Source organism: Balaenoptera acutorostrata, chromosome 15 (assembly GCF_949987535.1).
Source record: "Balaenoptera acutorostrata chromosome 15, mBalAcu1.1, whole genome shotgun sequence".
Lineage (NCBI taxonomy): Eukaryota > Metazoa > Chordata > Mammalia > Artiodactyla > Balaenopteridae > Balaenoptera > Balaenoptera acutorostrata.
Genome location: NC_080078.1, coordinates 5539761 through 5556339, shown reverse-complemented (window position 1 = coordinate 5556339; position 16579 = coordinate 5539761).

The window sequence follows — 16579 nt, the reverse complement described above, 5'->3', positions numbered from 1 at the left end:
CCCTCTGTGGCCTCCCCTTCCTGTGGTTTCAGAATGGGACCCCAGCTCCCTGTCCACGCTCAAGGTTTCCTCCCCGCTTTCCTGTCACATCTCCTTGTTCCAAAGAGGCAGATCTCAGTTTCCCAGTGTTTAAAATAGGGATAGAAACAATGCCAGCGTGAATTTTTTGCCTTTCATTTGTTTTTTGTTGCTTTGTTTCATTTATTTATTTATTATTTATTTATTTATTTATTTATGGCTGCGTTGGGTCTTTGTTGCTGCACGTGGGCTTTCTCTAGTTGCGGCGAGCAGGGGCTACTCTTCATTGCGTTGCGTGGGCTTCTCATTGTGGTGGCTTCTCTTGTTGCGGAGCCTGGGCTCTAGGCATATGGGCTTCAGTAGTTGTGGCTCGCGGGCTCAGGCTCAGTAGTTGTGGTGCAGGGGCTTAGGTGCTCCGCGGCATGTGGGATCTTCCCAGACCAGGGCTTGAACCCGTGCCCCCTACATTGGCAGGCGGATTCTTAACCACTGCGCAACCAGGGAAGTCCCTTTCATTTGTTAATAAGGATCAACTCAGCCAGTGGCAAGAACACGGCTGGTAGATTACCCAGAGGTGAGCCGCTGCTGTCATTAACGTTCCTCCTTCTTGTCAGGAACCTCGCTGGCCCCTTCCCGCCCCAGGCCCGGTGGCGTGCACATCTACAATCCTTGTTTGCAGACTGCATCCCGCAGAAGCGCTCCTGCAGGGAGCCGCCTCGGCCCCAGAATCATTTAAGGACTCAGGAGCGCCAGGCTTCCCCCAGTCATCTCCTGCTTCCTGAAGGGACGCCCCGAATCCCCCAAAAGTTCTGAAAAGTAATTTCAGTCTCATTAATTCTGGAAACAAACCACAGCAGAGGGAGAAGGAAGATGACGAGCAGAATTAAAGGACAAAGCAGAGGGGGACTCAAGGTACCTGGGGTTGGGGGGAGCGAGGGAGGGGGCGTGAGGCAGGTGCAGACTGGGACAGCCAGGTGAAGGGTGCAAGAGGAGTGGTGCTGGGGCGTGGTCAAGGCGGGGCCAGGGTGGGCGGGGCCCACGGGGATGGGCCCTGGATGCACAGGTCAGGAGTAAGGGGAGGATGGGGAGGGGATGGGGCCGGGCAGGGTCCAGCTGGGACTACATCTTCCAGGATGACTGAGTTATCCAGAAAAAGAAACAAGGGGAAGAACATACCAGATGGAGATAACAGCATATCCACGTGTAATGGGTTGAACTGTGTCCCCCAAAATTTCATAAGTTGCAGTCCTAACCCCCAGCACCTCAGAATGTGCCTGTATGTGGAAATAGGGTCCTTGTAGATGTAATTAGTTAAGATGAGGTCATTAGTGTGGGCTCTAGTCCAATATGACCTGTGTCTGTATATGGGGAAAATGTGGATCCAGGGACAGTCACACCAGGAGATGCCATGGGAAGGTACACGGGGAGAATACGCCCGTCTACAAGCCCAGGAGAGAGGCCTAGAACAGATCCTCACAGCCCTTGGAAGGAACTGACCCGGCCCACACCTTGATCTTGGACTTCTGGTCTCCAGAACTGTGAGACAATAAATGTATGTTGTTTAAGCCGTCCCATCTGTGGTACTTTGTTACAGCAGCTCTAGCAAATTAATACACAAACTAAGTCACAGAGGCCCAAAAATGTGTGGTGAGGGGAGAGTGCAGACAATTTGTAGCAAAGTAGGAAGTAGGAATGGGGGCAGATGAAGCTCTGGAGGAGGGGGGCTCAGAGTGCCACGTTTAGGAGTTTGAGGTTTATCTTTGGTAAGTGTGGAGGCATGGAGGCCTTCAAGCTGGGAACGAAGGTGGTCAGTTTGGGCTTTAGAAAACTCACCCTGGCTGCAGAGTGGAGGAGACTGCCACAGCCATGTGAGCAAGAGATGGAGTTCCAGGGCAGGGGGTAAAGAGAAGAGAGCAGCTCCAGGAGAATGTAGGCCTTCTCATCCACAGGACTCCACAGGGGCCAGCAGGGTGGGGTGAGGAATGTATCACTTTGCTCAAGATGACTTAACAAAGTCCACAGACGGGGCGGCTTCAATAACAGACATTATTTTCTCCCAGTTCTGGAGGCTGGAAGTCCAAGATCAAGGTGTCAGCAGGGTTGATTTCTTCCGAGGCCTCTCTCCGTGGCTCGTAGATGGCCGTCGTCTCCCTGTGTCTTCACGTGGTCTTCCTTCTCTGTGTGTCTGTGTCCTAATCTCCTTTTCTTATAAAGCCCCAGTCCTATTGGGTGAGGGCCCACCCGTATGACCTCGTCTTAATATTTTTTTCAATTCAAAGGTACATTTATTGAGCCCACATTAAATGGGACCCGGTTAAGAAATGACCCTCTCCTCATCTGTGTACAATGCCCTGCTCTTTCTCCTTGGCTGGGTACATCCTGTTTCACTAGTCTTCCACAAACATGCAGTCTTCCAGAATGGAGACTTCTGGGCAGGAGTTCAGGATCTTCTCAGAAGTGATGGGCAGCAGAGTGGTGGTCACAGCTAGTGGAGACTTTGCTTCATTTGAAGCCTGCCTGGAAATAGACTCGTGGCTTCCCCTGGAGGGGCCGGCCTGGGCTGGGCTGGCGCTCCGGTCATGGGCTCCTTGGAATAAACAACACTGACATCTGCATGATCTCGACTCACAAAGCGTAAATGGAATTGTAATTGGCTGTTGGCCCCATTGGCTTCTCCCCAAAGCTGAGGGTGGTTGACTCCACATCGGTAGAGAATTCGAAAGCCTGTGTGTGTTCTCCAAACACATATCAGGGGCCGCCTCCAGGGGTGGCATGAGGAAAGTCAAAGCCGGGACAATCAGGGCAGAGAAGACCAGGGCCTTCCTGACTGAACGCGGCGCCAGCGGAAAGCAGGCAGGGAGGGCAGCCCTGGAGCGCGCGGGACAAGCCTTCCGCCGGGCTTGTACGGGACCTTCGGTTCCAGGACCCTGGAAGCAGCATTCCCAGCTGGCTGTCAACCTCATTTTAATGTAATTACCTCTTTAAAGACCCTATCTGCAAATAGAGTTACATTCTGAGTTGCTGGAGGCTAGGACTTCAACATATGAATGGGGGGGGGGATGCGGTATACAATTCAGCCCATAACAAAGGGATAACCACATTTCTGTGGCAGTTTTCACTTCAAACCCATGGCTCATACACACTGCTGTATATAAAACAGATAACTAATAAGGACCTACTGTATAGCACAGGGAGCTCTACTCAGTACTCTGTAATTACCTATACGGGAAAAGAATCTAAAAAAGAGTGGATATATGTATATGTATAACTGATTCACTTTGCTGTACAGCAGAAAGTAACACAACCTTGTAAATCAACTATACTCCAATAAAAATTAAAAAAAAAAAAAAAAAAAAAAACCCACGGCTCACTGTGAGACATCAGAGAGAACCCAGGACAGGACAGCTGCTCCCCTAGCCTGGCCCTCACAAGGTGACCATTTTCCTTGGGAATGCATTACTGTCTGGGCTTGGCCTTCTCCTGCAGGCTCAAATCTAATTTCCATTCCTTCGAGTGATATTTATGGCGCTGGCTCTGCACCAGGTGTGATCTTGTGGGCACAGTGAAACAGTTCCATCTCTCTTGGGGGTGAGCGGGCATGAACCAAGTTCAAAGAAAGTGATAAATAAAAACCACGAGGTCAATTTAATGATCTGCCCTGAGAAACACAGCTATCAGATGTGCAGGTTGACAGGCCAGCACCCTCTCTCCCTCTGGCAGGCTCTAAGGAGAGCCAGACAACCATCGGCTGGCCACTTTGGTGGACAGACCTCCTTCCACGCTACCTGCACTCTCCTGTCCAGCAGGCAGGCCTCCAGGAGAATGACCGTGGTGCCCACAAATTCACCTGATTAGCCCGGAACCAGAACGAGGAGAGCGAGGTAAACTCGGGCGGGGGCTCTGGATCTAGGCAGCCGGAGGCTCTCTCTCCCACGCCACGGCTCAGCCTTGGCAGACAACCTGGATGCCAGAGCCAAGATGCCTCCTGCCTGGCCCCAGCTGGACGGCTCTGCCCACAGCTGTCTCCAGGCTCCGGCTTACCAGCTCCTTCTCGCTGTGTGATCTTTCTCCCAACAGGGTATGATTCAATTGGCCAGATTTCCATCAACTGAAATTGCAGACCCACGCCTGGCTGCCTCTGGGCAACTGCCCCCAAATCCCGGAGCACAGGAGTCCTGGGTCTTTCCAAATCCTCCTGCCTCTCATTTACTCACAGATCTTGGGTCCCATCGCAGGCAGACCCAGCCAAGGCAGAGATATGACTTTTCTAGGCAGCCTTGTTTTCCAGGGGCAGATTTTCAGTAAAGCTAACAAAGCCCCAGTGTCAGGACCCCTCCTTTGCTTGGGCCCCTGGAAGAGCTGGAAGATGCTGGCAGTCATAGAGTGTTCTAGGTGGGGAGAGAAGTCAGCTTGGATTCAGCAAACATGTCTCGTAAATTGCCTAAAGACATTGCAGAAGAAAAAGACCTAGATTCCCAGGGCTCCGGTACTTGGTGGTGATTTCCTTTTTCACTGTAAATCAACATTTGCTTTCATACCTAAATCCATATTGTATTTATGTATCCTTTCTCTCAAAGAGAATCCCTCAAATGGGCTGAGCTTCAGGCCTCACAAACCTTGGATCCACTCCTGCTGGTTTCCCCTGAGTCCTCATCCGTAGGGTGCTGGGGATGAGGGGCTGCCCCCTGAGACAGGCAGCTCCATGCCTTCCAGACTCACAGGGACACTGCCCAGGAAGTGGGTTGACATCATGAGTCAGAGAAAGATCCTGAGTGTTTCAGCATATGAGCCTTCAGTGTGTAATGGATGTTAGAGCTGAGCTCTGCCCCCCACACACACACCGGGCCCTCCCCCGGGAGACCACCGTGGTTGGGAATACCCGCTTGGCTGGTGTAGCCCTGTGCTTCCTTCACATCACTGAAGGGAGAGACTGACATCGCTCAATAACACGTGGCTCATGTTCCCTTCCAGGGACATTTTTCAGCTTTGGAAAAAAAAAAAAAAAAAACAACCTTTGAAAATTCCTTTAAAAGTTAAATCATGGCTTTTGGTGCCTCCCCCTCCAAATCAAAAACATGTATTTTTGCAAACGACAGAAACATCAGACGTCTTCCCTCTGTCATCTGTCTGGCTGACACGTTTTTTGGGACAGGCGCTTGCAAGGCTTAATTTATGTCTTTGTGTGTTTTCAGGAGCTCCGTGCGATCATTCTGATCTGGGAGTTGCCGAGTGGCTCTGCATCTCTCATTAATCTGGTCGTTCGTCCTTTCCTCACCTGTGGAGAGTCCGCCCCCGCCCTGCGCTTTGTTTTGTATCTGTCGGTCCCCTCCCCACCCCACCTCCCTGCGAGCCAGTCCATCTGGGACTGTTCAGGTGCCAGATCCTCCATTCAGGATAAAGTCTGTCACGTATGGATGACAGCGCGGAAGGGGCAGTGGCCAGGGCCCCGTCCCCACGTGACCTGGCGGCAGGGCTCTGGACGCTGCCAGCTTCACCTCCTCCAGCCTCCATCCGTCCCCCCTTTCAGAGTCTTCCCCTGCCCGCCGCTGGAGTCCCTGACCCTTGCCTCCCGAGTGCACGATGCACACCCCTCCCTTTTCAAGAGCTGCCCCCTCTGCGTGCAGCCACCACCAGAACTAATGCATGATTCGTAGGAGGCTCTTGGCCTGGCAGTGGGCGCCAAGGGAGAGGATCGTGAGGCCCACAGAAGCACTTTGGTTCAAGGAACGTTCTTTCCCTGATGCACATCTGTGCTGCCTGGAAGTGCATTAAAAAGAATCAGATGAGCTGCTACTTGTAAAATAGGTTTTGAATGTGTAAAGCGCCCGGGGAGGGCGGGGGCTGGTGCCGAGCTGACGGGGCGCCGGGGCGTCTTTCCGGCTTTGTCCCTGAAGCACAGGGCACCATGTGCCCTGCAGTGGGCCTCCTGGGCAACTGGGAAGGGGACAGGCCCGTCTCAGCAAGGGCAGGGCCACCGAGGCCTCCAAGCCTCAGCACTCTGCTCTCTCACCAAACAATGCTCTTTCGGCTCTGTGGCTGTTTTAGGAAGAGGAATGGGTCTCTTATCCTGGCCTAACAAGGAGACCCCCCTAGAGCCTTCGCCAGAGACCCAGATTCGAGCAAAGCAGCCAAGGGGCCCGACCACCTGGCTGGTCCCAGCTCCACCACCCACCACCTGGGGGCCTTGGGCAAGACACCGAGCCTGGAATCAGGAAAAGTGTGCCCTCCTGACTTGAAACCCCATAGGTGGTATCCCACCGATTTCTGATCTGCTTTTCTCTGTGCAAACCACGTACTACAGGATATTCAGAAGGACCATTTGTCCTGGGGACCAGACCTACAGAGCTGCGAGCCAAGGAATTCTGAATCACCAAGGCATGTAAGGCCAGGACTTGGGCGCAAGGCACATGCATTAATCATGGCTTCCAGAGGTAAGTGACTGAAATCCCAGCACAACTTGGTCTTGCAAAAAGAGGGAACTTATTAGCGTCTACAGGTGAAAGGTGGCTTCAGGCATAGCTGTATCCAGGCACAGAAACAATGTTGTCAAGACTCACTGCTGTTGCAGCCTAGGACTGTGCTTTCCCCTCTGTTGGCTTCACTCTCAGGCAGGCCTGGTCCCCATGGTATCTTCATGGCCTTGCCAGCCCTGTGGAAGATGGTCTGTCTTGTCCAAGGGCTCAGCTAAAGTCTCAGGGCCAGTCACTGTGACCAGGAAGATGGATTGCATAATAAACTTGGGGATGAGGGGTGTCATCACTACCCAATCCACAAGAAACGGTGGGGGGAGACCCCTAGAGGAAACTTGGAGTCATCAGAAGTCTATGGACAGCATGCTGGGAAAAGGAAAACATTAGGCATCCAACATGGAGTGAAGACAGGGACCCCGTCACTGTTCTGTGCTGTTTAGACAGATTAAGCCAATAGTTCATGGTTTGGGGTTTGTTCTCCCTAGTGGTCAGGTTAGAGGAGTGGGCGTTTGAGCTGAGCTGCTGAGAGTACAAGTTTGCCAGGTGGGCAAGGAGGGAAAAGCATTCCAAGCAGGGGGAACAGCACAAGCAAAGCCATGAGGTGTGAAAATGCAAGGCACATTCATAACCAGTGAACCTCATCCTTGCAGACATCATGCGGATGGCAGGGATCACAGAGTGGGAGGAGCTTTCATCTGGAAGTCAGGCAGACTCAGGTTCAAGCCCCAGCTCTGCCACCTGCTCTCTGTGAGATCTCAGCAGGTCCCTACCCCTCCCTGGGTTCTGGTTTCCTCCTCAGGACACTGAGGTGCACAGGAGATTGAGTCCCTTATGTCACTAATGTTCTCTGTGAGCTTCCACTACCTGGGATATTTGCTGGCTTTACAGTGCCGCCTGCTCTACCCACCCACCTCACACACACCCACGGCTGTCACCTGGGCCTTGCCTTCCCTGCTCTACTCTGTAATGCAAAAAACTACACTTCCCAAGCTCACTTGCCCTCTGGCTTCTGGGTAAGTTTGGTTAATAGGAGGCACTAGTGCATGAAAAGATGCTCAAAGTCACTAATCATTAGAAAAATACAAATCAACAACAATGAGATATCACCTCACACCCATGAGGATGGCTGCTATTTAAAAAAGAAACAAAAACAAAAAACAAACAAAATAACAAGTTGTTGGCAAAGACGTGGAGAAACTGGAACCCTTGTGTGCTGTTGGTGGGGATGTAAAATGGTGCAGCTCTGTGGAAAACAGTATGGTGCTTCCTCAAAAAAATCAAACCTAGAATTACAATAGGATCCAGCAATTCCACCTCTGGGTTTATACAAAAAAGAACTGACAGCAGGATCTCAAAGAGAAATTTGTACACCTCTGTTCATAGTAGCATTATTCACAAGAGCCAAAAGGTTTTGAAGCAACTCAAGTGTCCATCAACAGATGAATGGATAAACAAAATGTCCATCCATACAATGGAATATTATTCAGCCTTAAAAAGGAAGGAAATTCTGACACATGCTACAACATGGATGAAACTTAAGGACACCATGCAAAGTGAAATAAGCCAGTCACAAAAAGACAAACACTGAAGGATCACACTTACATGCGGCAGCTAAAGTAAAGGTGGTTGGGAAGAGCGGGGGAGAAGCCGACTAGGAGTTGCTGTTTAATGAGGATAGTTTCAGTTGTGCAAGATGAAAATGGTCAGGAGACGGATGGTGGTGACGGTTGCACAACAATGTGAATGTGCTTAATGCCACTGAACTGTACCCTTAAAAACGGTTAAGGTGGTAAATTTTATGTTATGTGTATTTTATCCAAATATTTAAAAATTGGAAAGCAGGATGAAAGGAGCCAGGGTCTGTCCCCCCACTTCTCCGCACGGCTCCTTTTCCTCCACGTCTCTGGCACCGGCTGCACAGTCCCTCCCTCTGCGGCCCCAGCTCCCGAGGGTCCGTGGCTCTTGCCATGACTCCCCCTTCCACCAAATGGCTCCAGATCCCGGGGTCCAGCAAAACCACTTCCTCCCTTGGCCTCTCCAGTCCCAGCGATGGTTGCGGCTTCCTGCGTTGCTAATCCCTGATTTGCCTCACTTTACCCTTTGGCTTCTCCACTCTCTAATCACTAGAGTAACCAACAAATTCACTCTTTTTAAAAATACCCAGGTGGGGGCTTCCCTGGTGGCGCAGTGGTTAAGAATCTGCCTGCCAATGCAGGGGACACGGGTTCGAGCCCTGGTCTGGGAAGATCCCACATGCCGCGGAGCAACTAGGCCCGCGAGCCACAGCTACTGAGCCTGCGCGTCTGGAGCCTGTGCTCCCAACAAGAGAGGCCGCGATAGTGAGAGAGGCCCGCGCACCGCGATGAAGAGTGGCCCATGAAGAGTGGCCCCCGCTTGACGCAACTAGAGAAAGCCCTCGCACAGAAACGAAGACCCAACACTGCCAAAATAAATAAAAAAAAAAAAAAAAAAAATACCCAGGTGGTTTCTCTTTTCCTAACTGGGATTGTCTGTTACACAACCTAATGAATGGCTCGTGTGTCAGGCGTGGGCACAGGGCTCCCCGGCAGCAACTCCGGCAATCCCCACTGGCTGGGGTACACTGGGGGCCGAAGAAGTCCAGATGTTTGGTGCCTCTGGGGCAATCTGCTCAACCAGGAACCAAACCTAAAACAGCCAGCCTGGAGTCTCAGCTTCTCCAGCAGGTGGGAACACATGAGGCAGACACTCCACGGGTGCAAAGGAGAAGTCAAAAGAAATCCACGGGACTTCCCAGGTGGCGCAGCGGTTAAGAATCCACCTGCCAGTGCAGGGGACGTGGGTTCGAGCCCTGGTCTGAGAAGATCCCACATGCCACAGAGCAACTAAGCCCCTGCACCACAACTACTGAGCCTGAGCCCGCAAGCCACAACTACTGAGCCCGAGAGCCACAGCTACTGAAGCCCGCGCACCTAGAGCCCGTGCTCCGCAACAAGAGAAGCCACCGCAATGAGAAGCCTGCGCACCACAACAAAGAGTAGCCCCTGCTCGCCGCAACTAGAGAAAGCCTGCGCGCAGCAAGAAAGACCCAACGCAGCCAAACATAAATTAAAAAAAAAGAAATCCACAAGCACCCTTCAGATGGTGGTTCTGTAAGTAGCTGCAGTGTTTCATTATTTACTCCTGCTTGCAGCGGACGCTCCTCGAGCCTGGGCTGGGCCGTCCTCCAACCCAACCCCCCGCCCCGGGCTGCCTTGTGCCCTGCGCTGGCCGTGGGGACTCCCTGGGAGGTTGGTCCATGACCCCTCAAATCCTCCTACTTCTTCTCAGATTGGCCCCTGGTTCAAGATCTGTGATCCTGAGCTCATCTCCCTCCGGTCCCCAGGGCCACCCACACTGTCCCCCAGGGCAGCCCTTCTGCCAAGCCAGGAGAGAGAGGAAAACCTGCCCCACTCAGGTGGGCCACGGCCCGGCCGAGTCTGGTGCTTCTCGCTGAGAGCTGCCAGCCTGCCTCCCGGGCACGGGCACACAGCATGGAGAGACCACCTCACTCCGGACCGGTCAGAGAGGCAGACAGCAAAGGTAAGACCCTGCCAGGCTGCCTCCCGCCCTCGCCACACTTCCGCTCCCCATTCGTTCTGCAGCGCCGCCCAGCCCCCCACGCCACCAGCGGCTCAGAGATCTGGGAGGATCGCCGTGGGCGCTCTGCAGCAGGGCCTTCCCGGGAAGAAGCTGAGCGTCGCCGATGTCCTCCTCCAGCCCCGAGCCCAGCACCCGTGGCCCCAGCACCACAGCACCGCCCTGGCCCTCAGCCAACCCTCAGCTCTGCACTGGGCGGGCTCCGGCCCCCCCAGGAGGCCCCTGCAGTGTTCAGTGGGGGCAGAGCCAGGGACCAGCCATCCTGGGCACCACCTCCTCTTGGGGCTGAGTCCGCTGGGTGCCGGAGACCACAGGCTTTGCCCGGTATTCACGGATCCAAGCTCAGCAGGTGCCCGAACCTTGTCAGGCCCCAAGGGAAGCCCACCCCTGGCCAACCCCTGAGGAGGAGGCTGAGCTCCCCTCCTCTGCTCCCACCTTGGCCCATAAAATAGAAACTGCTTTCACTTCCACCTCCCAGAAAGACACTGTGGGAGAAGCCCCCACCCGGCTCTCCCTTCTCCATCCCTGTCGTGGTGGACAAGTGACCGCTGTGATCGATTGTCAAGGGCGGGGCTGGTGCTACCATGAATCAAAGACCACCCTCTGCCCACTCACCCTGGGCAAGGGCCTGGCGGATGGGGAAGCAGGGACAGTCCTTCCTGCCTCTCACGTGGGGTGGCAGCCCCCTCCTCTGCCAGCCCACGGACCTGGGCAGCAGGACCTGGCCTTCCGCTCTGGCCCCCCCGTGTAGTGGTGCAGACCAGACTCCCCTCACAGGCCCAGCTGGAGTCTAGGTGGCAGGGGTAGGTGGAGGAAGTCAGGCAAAGAGCAGGGAACCCCCTTCTGGTTTCAGAACTCTTCGGGGCCTAATTCCCCTCTCTGGTCTCAAACTGTGCTTTTATTCTTTGAACAAAAGAATAACAAGTTGCCTCGAGTCAGAAACCATTTGCTCTTTGGCTGCAGCAGCGTTGTTCTCTGCTTGGGGGTCTAGCTGGGGTCGGGGTGGGACGGACGGACAGGGGGGCGAGCCCGCGGCGGGCCACCTCCAGCCCTCTGCTCCAGCCCAGAGCACCCTCGGCTCTTTTTAGAGCCTTCCTTGGGGCTGACACAGCGGAAGAGAACAATCTGTCATCTTGTCCCTGGGCTTAACCCATTAGTCTTTGTTCAGACGATCTCTTTAGACCTTAAATAAGGGATTCAGCTTCTTCCCAAAGAGCTGAGGACAGCAGGAAAGGCAGAGGATGTTCAGGAGATTCTTCACAGTATAGAAGGAAGTGACCTTGGGCCTCCTGTGTTTGGGGACAGTGTCAGGAGTTTATAAATATTCTCTCTTCCCATTGAGATAAGCTCCCAGCTCAGCTGTACTGTGATAATGCTGACAATGGGCCTCTTCTGGTCCCCTTGGTCTGTCTGCCAATTGATTGACACTTAGAGGGTGTAATGGGTTGGATGGTGTCCCCCCAAAATTCATGTCCACCCAGAACCTCAGAAGGTGACCTTATTTGGAAACAGGGTCTTTGCAGATGGAATTATTAAGGTTAGAGTTGAGATCATACTGAATCACGAGGTGCCCTAATGCAGTGAGAGTGTCCCTACAAGAGAGACTGACCACCTTAGAAACAGGGGGCCTGGCTTCCAGGCCAGGAACACCTCAGTGTAGGAACTTGCAGACCCTCATCCACCAGTTCTTCTCTGCCCGTGCCCACCCGTCCCCATGAGGATCAGGATATCCCCAAGCCCTTCCTCCTGCTCTTAGTAGACTATGCCCTGGGCACACCCCAGGTCCCTGCCAACAGTTTACCCCCACCTAGTAGTCAGCAAACTCAGTGCAACTGGCATGTCCCAGGAGACCTAAGGACAGAGCAAGGATGTCTGCCGCCAGCATCCTTTCTCTAGCCAGAAACGACTCCAAGTTATTCACAAACAGAATACCTCTTAAAGCAAGCCTGAAGATTACTTTGCAGCCCTTAACTTCATGAAGCGTTTAGACTTCCTTGGTTTAATGAATTTATGTGAAAATCTGGTTCTCCAAATCTGTGCATCCTCCTAAAAATAGTAATTCCGATCTCAGTGTGTTTTTCACAGTGTCGCCCCTTTGACACTAGCGATATTCTAAGCTTCATGAATTCCTTTAGTAACATGACATTCAACAGTTAGGTGGGATGTGTGGCACCCACTGCCGTGCCTGACGCGAAATAAGCTCACAAAAGATATTTCTTGCTTGAAAGAAATGCAGTAAGGCATGGTGTTCTCTTGTCTCTGCAGTTACCGCAGTGCAATTCTGACTCTAAACCTGTGGAGTCAGCACAAGCTGCACGGGTTCAAGGGGCCAGTCCCCAGCAAGACTGCACCCACTGCAGACACCAGCCACACTTCGGAGGCCCCCAGGCCACCCACAATTCTGACCAAGTGGCCACAAATCTGGAAGGTTTTCACAACCCCCATCAGGTTGAACTGTTTGCTAGAATGACTCACAGGGCTCAGGTGAGCGCTGCCCTTCTGGTCACAGTTTTATTATAAGGGATGCAGATCAGGCCCAGCCAAATGAAGAGGCCCCATGGCGAGGTCTGGGAGGACCTTCTGTTCCCTCTCCCCGTGAAGTCTGGGTGTGTCACCCTCCAGCACACCCATGTGTTCAACAATCGGGAAGCTCCACCAAGTGTCAGGGCCCAGAGCTTTTATTGGGGTTTCACTGTAGGTAGGACTAGTTGAATCACTGACCAGGTGATTGAACTCAATCTCCAACCCTCCTACCCCATCCCGCCCCCAAAGTTTGGGTTGTGTCTTAGTCCATTCATGCTACTATAACAAAATATAGACTCTCTATATAACCTGTATAGTCTATATTTTGTTACAGACCGGGTGGCTATAAACAGCAGTCTATAACACCATAGACTGAGTGGCTTATAAACAACAAACATTTATTTCTCACAGTTCTGGAGGCTGGGAAGTGTGGGATCATGTCACCAGCAGATTCAGTGTCTGGTGAGAGCCTGCTTCCTGGTTCACAGATGGCCATCTTTTCACTGTGTCCTCATATAGCCAAAGGGGCTAGGAAGCTCCCTGGGGTCTCTTTTATAAGGGCACAGTCCCATTCATGAGGGCTCCACCCTCATGACCTAATCACCTCCCAAAGGGCCCACCTCCAAATACCATCAGATTGGGGGTTAGAATTTCAGCACGTGAATTTGGGGGAGACAAAAGCATTCAGATCGTAGCAGGCTGACATCACCTGGCTCAAGGACCCAGCCTGCTAGTCACGTGGTTGGTCTCTATGGCGTGGCCACCCCCATCCTGAGTCGTCTCAATAAGCTAAACTTAGCTGTGGGTCTAGGAGTCCACCATGTATAACAGGCACTCCTATCACTCAGGGAATTCCAAAGATTTAGAAGCTCCCTCCCAAGAACCAGTCACATTCTTTATTACACAAGAGCTCAGACCTTGAGTGATTATTTTAATAGGAGGTGCAACTGAACACAACACCTGAGTTCTCAGATTCTGATGGCCACTCTCTAAATGTATCTGAGTTAATCCCACAGCCCCATGTGGCAGCACCTTCCAAGAAATGCCATTAGATAAAAACTATCAAAAGATATTCTGATCTATATCCTATCTATGACTCTCGAATATTACACATGGATGCTTCTTCATATACCTTTTCCTGTCTTTTGGCATTTAAACCCTCCTCACCAAAGCTGCCCAGGCTCCTCTCTCCACTCCTTACTGTGACTCCAAGAATTCAGCCCTGGGACTTCCCTGGTGGTCCAGTGGTTAAGACTCCACGCTCCCAATGCAGGGGGCCTGGGTTCGATCCCTGGTCAGGGAACTAGATCCCGTAACCAAGATCCTGTGTGCTGCAACTAAGACCCGGCACAGCCAAATAAATAAATAAATATTAAAAAAAAAAGAAAAAAAAGAATTCAGCCCTGACCTGGGCCCCAGTAGCTCTCAATGTTTCCCCTCCTCCCCCAGGAAATAAGCTGAGCTACAAAGACCATGCCTCCAATTTCATGAATGAAAGGAAGAAACTTTCCAAGCTGTGATGGTTAATTTAATGTGTCAACTTGACTGGCTATGGGATGCCCAGATTAAACATTCTTTCTGGGTGTTTCTGGATGAGATTAGCACTTGAATCAGTGGCCTCAGTCAAGCAGATGGTCCTCCCCAACGTGGGTGGGCCTCATCCAATCCACTGAAGCCTGAATAGAACAAAAGACCGAGGAAGGAGGGATCCACCCCTTTTCAGTATGAATTTCAAAGTTTGAACCAGAAGGGCTGCTGATGAGCACTTGATTCCTAAGAAGCAGATGCCCCTCCTCCCCCACTGGTTCCCTGGGCCCTTTGCATTTCAGGAGCAACTCATTTGAATTCCTGTTTCTAACCAACTCTGTTTCCTGAATTTCTAAGCAATCCAGGTGCCCACTACTTGGAATGAAAAGGAGAGCACGTGTGTCTGCCTGGCCTGATCATGAACTGTAGTCTTCAGAGGGGAGGTGATGCTTCTAGACGTTCCCGGGTCATTCTCAACTGACCTCACCTGAGGACAGATGCAGTGAAGGGCACCCTTCCCTGCCCAGGGGCCTCCTCACTGACACCCTCAATCGGCACTGTTTTGCCTTGGGGCGGGGTCAACACAGAGCTTCTGTCTGGGAAGCCGTGGTGTAGAGAAAGGATGGTAAGTTCCAATCCAGCCTCCAGAACTCACTGGGTAATCTTGGACATGTTATTGGACTTGCTGAGCTATTTCTCTGCCCACAAATTGGGGGCAGGAGGGACTCCCTTGCTCAGGCGTCCCACAGGCTGCCGTGAGAACCCCAGACACCAACCGTGCAGCAGAGGCCACGCCTCTGGGCGCCCTTCCCACCTCTTGCTCCCCTTCAAGAAGTCTCCCTCCTCGGGGCGGATTCCGCGCCCCGCCCCCAAAACATCAGCTTGCAGTGCCACTGACAGCCCTCCAAGCCCGGGGTCCCAGTGGGGTGAGCCCCACCCTCTGCTGAGCCCGGCCCTGTCGCTGGTGGCCGTGCTCCCATCCCCAGCTCAGAGAGGTAAACTCTACTCCTGTCCCCCACCTCCTCTCTGTGGAGGCAGAAGGAGCATGGTGAAAGGGTCCCCAATCCCTCGGGTTTCCAGGGATCCTACAAGCCATGCTGTGATGCTTAACTGCCAAATAGGAGAGGAGAAACAAATGACGTTTATTCTCCTATCCCCAGCTCCCCCGATCCCCGTCCTGAGCATTCTGAGTGGAAACCAGACCCCGTGGGTGCCCAGCCAGGATCAGTTTGGCAGAAGTACATGGAGGGTGAGAAACTAATAAGATCCATTCAACTTGAAAGCTAATTTTATGTGACTGTGTCCTTTTTCCCCCAAGAAATTACACATCTTGACACAAATGAGGAGATTCTAAGAAAGAGAAATTTAATGTAAGTAGCATTTCCAACCATGGAGGGGTATATGGAAATGGGCCTTTTTCTCTGTGACCAGTGGCCTCCTGAGATACATGAAAGGAAGCCCGCTCCCCCAACATTGTGTCCCTCCCACGCCAGTAAAGCCCCAAATTGGCTCATCTCACAAGGACCTTGTACATCTGATGGTGTCTTTTGAAGGCAGGTCAGTGAGAATGATACCTGAGCTGCAATTTAGCTGGCATTACCTGGCATACAGTGAGTGCCCAATAAATGCTGGCTGGCTGGATGGATGGATGGATAAGTGAGTGAGTTATTCAACAGTCCCTTCACAAGCCAACATTCATTAAAACCTTTCTGTGGGCTTCCCTGGTGGCGCAGTGGTTGAGAATCTGCCTGCTAGTGCAGGGGACACGGGTTCGAGCCCTGGTCTGGGAGGATCCCACATGCCGCGGAGCGGCTGGGCCCGTGAGCCACGGCTGCTGAGCCTGCGCTTCTGGAGCCTGTGCCCCGCGACGGGAGGGGCCGCGATAGTGAAAGGCCCGCGCACCGCGATGAAGAGCGGTCCCCGCACCGCGATGAAGAGTGGCCCCCACTTGCCGCAACTGGAGAAAGCCCTCGCACGAACCAAAGACCCAGCACAGCCAAAAATAAATAAATAAATAAATAAATAAATAAATAAATAAATAAATAAATAAATAAAATTAAAAAAAAAAAATAACCACAAAATTACTCATTATTTAAAAAAAAAAAAAAAAACCTTTCTGTAACAATCTAGACATAGAAGAGTTGTTTGTGGAAAGGCAAGAACCGAATTTGCAAACCCTCCTGTTGGCTTCGCAATAATTCATGCTCACCTGCGTCTAATAAAATATGGAAGCAATTTTACAGGAATGTTTTGTGCTTTAGTGATTCATTTAACTATTTCCTCCAGGGGGCAAGTCATATATTCTCATACAGATGTATGGGGAGTTCCACAAATAAATCTGCAAATATCAAGATGAGATGCTCCCCCCTGACCCCCGGCAGCACGAGTTCTTGCTAACGGAAGCATGAAAGTGGAGACCAACG